The following is a 9083-nucleotide window of genomic DNA, read 5'->3' on the forward strand; positions in this document are numbered from 1 at the left end:
AGGAGTTTTCCTTGGTAGTTAGCTTTTGAGGTAAAAATCATGGACATTGATCAAAATAATTATTTTTAATGATTTTAATGAAACAGAGTATATTGTAGATATGTCATCTTGGTAATGTGAAATTTGTTATGGCTGAAATAGGTAATGTTAACAGAGTAGCCTAGTTAGATAGATAGATAGATAGATACTTTATTCATCCAAGGGAAATTTTAGGCATCCAGTAGCTTATACAACCATGTCACAACAAACACACATGCACACATATATCTCACATACATAAAAATCGCTCACAGAAATGTAAAAATTTAACGGGCAAGTGAAGTGATTACAGTCTGGTATGGACTGACCAAGTGAGGCATTGACCATGAAAGAAAGGGTAGTTCTAGAAAGGGTAATCCAACGCTCAATAGCAAACATGGGTGGAAAGTTTAATTAAAGTGGGGTAAAGTTACAGGACACGTATTCGCATCGAACTGTTTAGGTGCAGAACGTTCCAGTTGTGTACCGGATGCAGTCTTTAACAGTAATCAACTTTTTTGCTTTTTTGCTTGCGGGCTATATTTCAAATACGTATTCCCACATAAACAGATTACGTGGCGGACCCTATCCCTATGTCAGTTTAGTCAATTAACTCCAAAAAAAACATTTGACACCTTTTCAAAATACTATTCCCATTGTGCATCAGTAATATATTGCCAGTGAATTTTGGGTTAGGAGTAGCCTACAGGGTTACTACCAAAAAATTAACCATACCGTGACCAGTACTTGGACCAAAACCGAGGTTACACACCGAACCGTGATATTTGTGTACCGTTACACAATCTAGTTAATGTGCAGGACTAATTTTTACCATCAATTTAAAGCCTGACGTCATTAACAGTGGACAATGGTTTGAACGACGGAACTTGTTATGTTCGACCAAACAACGCCACTTTATAGACACAGGTGTTACAAGGTTGCTGTTTTAGCAAAAGTAGTGTTGTTTTAGCAAAAGTAGTGTTGTAGTGAACTGATGTAGAAACGGCCCCCTGGAGTGCTGTGCTTCTCATGCATTAGGCATGCTCACCAATCAGATGTTTCACAATTTCAAGAGACATTTGGAATATTGAAGTCAATAAATTCATTGACATTCAAAAATCATATAGCTTATGGCAATTTCAATATCTCAGGGAAAAAAATCCCAAAATTGTGCAGCCATAGTTTAGATTATTTCCAGATGATAAAATGATCATGACTTATACTACAACCAATTGATTAGTTAGCAAGAGAATAACAAACCATTTGACAACAAACCAACAAACCACATGAATCCCAGCATGGGCCAGTGGTTGACGAGTTTGTCAGTTGGTGCGACAGGCCTTTTCTGCAGCTTAACACCTCTAAAACCAATATGTTCATAGATTTTAGGAGAAAATAACCTGGCTTTTCTCCACCCACCTATATAAAAGGAATCAGCATAGAGGTGGTAGAGCAGTATAAATATCTGGGTACTGTGATAGACAGTAAACTCAAATTTGACATAAACACAGAGATGACCTGCAAAAAGGGACAACAACGAGTGTACTCCGTAAGGAATCTTAACTCATTTAATGTGGCTAGGTTATCCTGTCCTTGTTTTATAAATCTTTTATTGAATCTGTCCTTACTTTTGCTTTCATTGCCTGTTATGGGGGCATCAGCCTGAGGGAGAAAAATAACCTCAGCCATATTGTGAAGGTGGCTTAATAGGTTGTCCACAAATCACCCCCTTCATTGATCTTTTGAGGTCCTCCCCTCAGGCCGGAGATTCAGAGTCCCTTGTTATAAGTCCAATAGGACAAAGAACTGTTGTATACCAAGTGCAATTCGGTTGCTAAATTTGCACAATTATTGGACCTAGATGTGGAGTAGTGTAACAGTGTTTTTTAACTAGTTTGTGTTATTATTTATATGTGTTAGATGTGTTACCTGTTGTGATACCTGTATGTTTACCTGGCTGCAAGACAAGTTTCCCTTAGGGGACAATAAACTGAAACTGAACTGAACATTTTTATTTGAGATAATAATTTTTGGTTGCATTTTGGGCCAGGACTTGCCATCACCTTGACCATTGCAATATTAACGTGACCCTCAATCTCTTCATTCACCTCAAAAATGAACTCCGCATCCCAGAAAACCTGTTACAGTAAGTGAAGTTAAGCTAAGCTAGATCTGCATGGTGGAGATTGAGAGAACCCAAAAAGTATCATCCTGGCATGCGACATGGTAATAATGCCACATTATCGAGGAAGAGTAAAACGCAATTTGCAGTAAAGCTACTATTTGTGCCCCTCTGTCCTCTGGTGCCCTATGCAGTGTGTGATGCGCGTGGTGGTGCCCCCTCTGTCCTCTGGTGCCCTATGCAGTGTGTGATGCGCGTGGTGGTGCCCCCTCTGTCCTCTGGTGCCCTATGCAGTGTGTGATGCGCGTGGTGGTGCCCCCTCTGTCCTCTGGTGCCCTATGCAGTGTGTGATGCGCGTGGTGGTGCCCCCTCTGTCCTCTGGTGCCCTATGCACAGTGTGTGATGCGCGTGGTGGGAACATTACAAATATATATGCAATATAGTTTGGATTGTAAAGCAAACAATGGGCCTCATGACAGAAACTATACAAACATATTTTCTCTTATATTTCCTCATATGTCCAAATTGTTTATATTTTGTTACTACCATTAGCCTACTTTCCAGGATTCATATACATGCTATTATCCAGAGCACTCTGACCAAGGAAAAACTGAAAAATGTCTCTCAAGCAAGGAAACATTTGTTTTGAAGAACATAAAAACATATGGTGCATATTACCTCGGTTCGCTGAATGAGTACACAATAAGTCCATGGCGTCATCAATTCAAATAACCCGCCTAGGGAAATATTTTTGCATGCCTTATCCTGACACCCAATTCACACCAGACGTTGTGTGTATATATACAGTACAGGCCAAGTACATAATTCCACATGTGTTCATTAATAGTTTTGATGAATCTACAATGTAAATAGTCATGAAAATAAAGGAAACGCAAAAAAAAAGAATGTTTTCAGTTATTTTCACTTTTTTGTTAAGTACATAATTCCACATGTTGAATGAGAAGGTGTGTCCAAACATTTGGCCAGTATATATATATATATATATATATATATATATATATATATATATATAACCATATATATAAAAAAATATATATATATAACCATTAAAGTCAAGAGTCAAGTTTAGGCTGTATTTTCAGTCACTGTCATTTTTTAGAGGATTCATTTACAAAACGATGTAAGGGTAGAGGTTCAAAAAACAACTGTAAAGTTTTATCAAGTCTAGGCTACAGTGTGCCTGCACGAGTTCTACTGCTTGGCCAACGAATGCTGTGTCAACTAGAACTCTGCAAGTCAACACTGCCATCTAGTGGCTAAGAAATGCACTAGTATAGGGATATTTTTTCTCTTTTTTAACACCAACTTGCCAGTCAGTGCAGGTGAAAACTAGCTTGTATGGCTGAATCTGGTACATTTATGAGGCTACTAAGAGAAGGTGTTAGTTGATGTGCACTGTCCTATTTAAATGCATAATCATACAAATAATACAAGAAACATTGCATGTTTCTCCATGTAATGGATGAGGTTCAAGGTCTTAATGAATTAAATACTCCCTCCAATATGCTTGCTGTGATTAAACGATTGCCTTATGAGTTAAAAGATAAGTGGCGAACAGTGGCATGGGATATTCAGGAAAAGTATCACCGCAGAGCTGCATTTGTTGACATTGTTGTCTTCCTTGAGCGTCAAGTGAAAATTGCCACAGATCCGGTCTTTGGGAATTTAGGTACATGGGTCTGGAAATCAGAAAATCAGAAATTAGGTTTATATTAGGGGAGTCTGAGATGAGTTAACCTGTAAAAAGTGTTTGTTCAGAGACAACATTTTTGGAGCAATTGACCAATTAAGTGTTCTCCGAGGAATGGTCAGAGAAAGAAGTTTAAGGTCTTTTGTATGAGTGAGGTGTAAAAACAAAGCTCTTCATGGACATGAGGGTGGAATATAACTTATTATAGCTTAAATCACACCTACACACTAAGCAATCCAAAAATATATGATTAAGGCTACTTAGCTAGGGTAGATATGGTGGTTGCTATGCTAAATAAAGTGGTTGCTATGCTGGTTGCTAGGGTAATCATTTTGGTTGTGAATAGGGTCGTGGTTGCTAGTTTGTTGATGAAACTTTGCACGCTCCATGTGGGTCATGTGCAGAAGGTCTGACTTGAATTTCAGCCTCGTAGCTCCATGCTACCACCCACAACTCCACCTCTGAAGTGGGAGTGGTCAACTTTTTTAAAGTTTTTCCTTCACAGTTTTTTTATGTGGGTGTCTCAGAGATCCCACCTTTGGAACAGTTGTCAGGGGCCTCAAGGCGTTGCCGTGCGTCTTGGTCCCATCTTTCTAGCACCTAGCATTACCGCGCTAGCAGAGGGAAACCTTATACATTTCAAACCGTTTATCTCCTTCCGGGAATAATCCACCGACTCCAAACTGAGCCTGTCTTATTTGTGATGTCCCGTTGTTCAACATATTCTGATTTCATACTGATCGGATCAACATAAGTGTGTTTTTTGGCTAAAAATGGAAAAATGGCTAAATGTTAAATCGCCAAAAAAGTTTTTGCGGGCACAATGCTTTGCGTTACAGCTAGAGGGATGAAACTTTGCACGCTCCATGTGGGTCATGTGCAGAAGGTCTGACTTCAACATATTCTGATTTCATACTGATCGGATCAACATAAGTGTGTTTTTTGGCTAAAACTTGAAAAAGGGCAACCACCTTAATTACCCTAGCATCACCCTAGCAACCATCTTAATTACCCTAGCAACCATCTTAATTACCCTAGCAACCACTTGTATAATGTCAAGCTAGCAACCACCATAGCAACCAACATGCTTACCTTAACAACCACCATTAACCACCGTGTTAATTTGCATAGCAACCGCCATATCTACCTTAGCAACACCATAGCAACCATTCAAATTTCTCTAGCAACAACCTAGCAACTACCACAAAATGACCATAGTAACCACCATAGCAACCACAGTATTTAGCATAGTAAAGTGAAGAAAGAAAGGGAGGGAGGCTGCTTTTAAAAGAGAGGGAAAGTATAATCTTTTTTATATTGTTTTCAGATGAAGAATTGGTGCAGTGGTGAGGCTGGAGCACCCCTGGCTTTTGCCGTATGGGTTGGCATGTAGTCTAATTACAGAAATAGCAATAATTTCAGAATTTCAGCAGCAGCACCAGCAGCAGCAGCACTACCACCACCATCAGCAGCAGCAGCACCACCACCATCAGCACATGTTCTGCGTCCATGCTCTTAAACATTCCCTCAGCCGAGCTGCCTTGACATACATCTGTTTGTATAGGAAAAAAGGAGGACTTGTGCAGCAAGAACATCATAAAATATCACTTAATTATTAGTATCATTGTATCATGGTTACATCTAAAGGATTCCTCTTAAAAAGAAAAACCTTCTGTGTCCATGTTCTCTAAAATGATGTCTGCGGAATGATAAAGTCAGTTGTCAAGCACAATTCAGATTAAATCTACCTTCATCTGCAGTAGTCATGACAGCATACTCCATCTGCTGTGCACCTAATGTACATAAGATCATAATATAATATAATAGAATTATTAGTATCATGGTTAAATGTAAAGAAAAAATACTTTTTATTTGTGTTTAAAAAAATGTCAAAAAAAAAAAACTTGTGTTCATGTTTTCCAAAATTCTGTCTGCAGAATGATAAAGTGTCAGTTGACTGCTAAGTGACGCTTATATCTATCTATCTATCTTTCTATCTATATATATATATATCATATTCTACTGCTCTTCATCACCATATCTGTTTATATGGTTCATTCTATATATATCTATATTCATTCTGTTTTTCTGTAATATATTCCGTTGATACACTGCATATATTTATTTTGTTTTTACTATACTATAATAGTACTGCCACTACATTGCACATATCTGTACATGATGTTCATACATTGTTCATACTGCATAGTCATATTTATTTTGTTCTTATAAGGTTACTGTTAATACACTGCACATACTTATATTTAATGTATACTACTCTAAACCACCTTCTGAAAACAACTGTATACAACTGTCTACACTGCACTATATCTTTTGTCCTGTCTATGTACCACCTACTTTGTATATCACATTGAATTTTTTCTTTTTTTTTTTACTTCTGGTTAGACACAAACTGCATTTCGTTTTCTCTGTACTTGTACTCTGCACAATGGCAATAAAGTGGAATCTAATGTAATCTAATCTAAAACATCAGATTGAATTGTATGGACAAAAAGTAGAAAATGATCACTTATGTATTATGAATATTTGAAATAACTAGATGTACCGCATAGCGGTACAAAATATGACCGCCGCTCAGTCCTGTACATCCGTTCCGCGAAAATAAATCACACTTCAATTTGTCTCCATATTTTACTCCATCCCCCACTCTTGAAACTTTTGTGTATGCTTGTTTGGCCTGCCTGAGTGTGTGTGTGCGGCTGCACAGAAAGTAGCCTACTGGTGCTGAAAAGGTGAATAGATTGTACAATAGCCAAAGAAGATGTAGCATTGTTATAAAACCTTTAAAATCTCTAAACAATCACAAGTAGGGCAGTTCATCACAGTTCATCCATTGCAACTGGATTGATGAAAGGTCACTTACACCTGTAGGCTACTTTGTATTTGGGAAAAGCAAAAGGTATCAGCATAATGTTATTTTTTTTTTTTTTTTTTTATGTATTTATAAACAAAAACATCTCTGTCAGTTCCATGCGTTTTTCAACAGCTATCAAAAACAAAAGGTCATTTTTTGGATGGATGGATTTTTTTTTGTGAATGTTTCTTCTTCTACATAAGATTTTAGTCATCTTTAGTTCATGTAATACTTTATTGTCAATGCACAAATTAAGTAACAGTAGTCTGAAGCGTTATTGTTAATGCACAAATTAAGTAACAGTAGCCTAGTCTGAAACAAAATGCTGTTTTACATCTAACCAGTGGTGCAAATAACTGACATGTCCAAATGGGCCTTGATGAAATCGTCGCTAGACTGTTCATACACATTTTAACGGGCCAAAGTTGAAGAGCTTTTGTCCGTTATTGTTAAATTAAAAATATAGGCTGATTCATGTTCCCTTGCATTGTTTAACTGAGGTCCATGGCTAGTCTGGCTTTCATCAGACCAAGCTCAATCTTTTAAGAAATCAAAAAATAAATAGCGGGCAGATCAGGCTGGGTTCACCCAGCCTAGTCCATAGGCACCGATATTGTTTAATTTTCGATTGAGATATACAGCTCTGGCTATTCTAAATGCAAAAATGCATCAGGGAGTTATGACAAAACGGTAACTAACAAACTAGATCCTAATAGAAAGCTGTTAGCTTCCATAAGCTACAGGTAGGATTATAAGGTAGGCCTATTTACAACATAAATTGTCAATAGGCTATGCTGGCGACACAAATAAAATCTCCTTTGAAACCAATGGCTTACGCCTTACAGTATCAAGCCCGGACTTAAACTGTCATATCGTGGCGAAAAGTTGTAATAACATTCACGCGCCAGCTCCATGAGTCAAGGAAAGCTGAATGAAGTAGCCACTTCTAAATGGGACCCACTACACAGTAGCTTAAGGTGTTTTGCTAAAGCAGCCATAATGAAATGAAGGTGTCATTGTTTGGATACTTCACACACCGCGTGCTTTTAATTTCACAGACTACAACTACCAAGCTGTAATCAAAGCACATCGATTCCCCTCTCACACCCTGCACGCACTTAAAACAAAATAAACAGGCGTCTCAGTCTCACATGTATAGGCAAAACTGTATCAGACCCGGTGTAGCGTTGGTAAATCTTCCATTGCACAGAATGATTTTGTAGCACGTGCAATAAATGACAGTCGAAAGATACAAACAGTGCTGCTATACATTTTGCTTGGTATAACCGCATTTATAGTTTTCTACAAATGCAATCAATCAAATGCCTCCATCACTCAACCAACGCTAATGGTAACATTACCTAGGTCCTTATTGATATTACAAGATTAACGTTACCTGCAGTAAAAACCAAGCATGTCCGATAAACATCCTCAGATTTATTTGGCTTCAAGAAGAAATGGGAATTACACTTCATGTGAACATCGTCCTATCCTTATTAGATGTTAAGCTCGCGTAAATTACAGTCCTTGTAGGAAGCGTCCATTGTTTTTTTCCCAACCCACTTTTAACTTCCAACAAAATTACGTCTCACTGCAACGATCGCCATCTAGTGGACAAGCGACTACTTCTCGCCAATACTGAAAATGCAGCCATGATGATGATGATGAATATTTATTTTGGCTTTCTTTTAATCCTACTGAATTTGTAATTATGTATCGGCCCGTTCTAATACCGATAGTATGTGGGTGCCTGTCTGTGTGCATGTGTATATGTGTGCACTGCCATTTACAGGCCAATGAGTGTACAGTCACTAAATGTACATATAACCTCATTTTTTAGACCCCCCATGGATGAAATTCTCTGAGAAACTTGGCCCCCCCAGAGAATGCCAGGTCAATCATACACATAAAATTTGGTGCAGTTCTGAACATCTTAACTGAAGATAGGGGCGATTAAAGCAGAATAATATTGCATTTTCATTTTTTTTACGGGGGTGGGAGTGCAAATCACAAATGAGTGATTATGAGCCAGGTTGATGTGGGCCCTTGAGACCAACATACCATAAAAGATTCTTCATCCTCAGTGCCACGGTTCAGGTAGTTATTTAGGAAAAACTGTTTTTTTTTTTGGTTCCAGGGGGGCCCAGCACGATGGGGGTTCCATGGTGGTCCCGGGGCGAAATTAAAAAATTTCATAAAAGTGTAGTGGGGCTACATACCCACCAAATTTCATGTACCCGGTGGTTCGGGTGTCCCGGGTATCAATGACCAAAAATTCAGGGGTAGATGGCCAGGAAAAATTCTTGAATTGTGTGCATGTGTGCGTGTACAAATTTATGTTTATGTGTGTGGGTGTG

The sequence above is a fragment of the Alosa alosa genome, chromosome 4, assembly GCF_017589495.1.
Source record: "Alosa alosa isolate M-15738 ecotype Scorff River chromosome 4, AALO_Geno_1.1, whole genome shotgun sequence".
NCBI lineage: Eukaryota > Metazoa > Chordata > Actinopteri > Clupeiformes > Clupeidae > Alosa > Alosa alosa.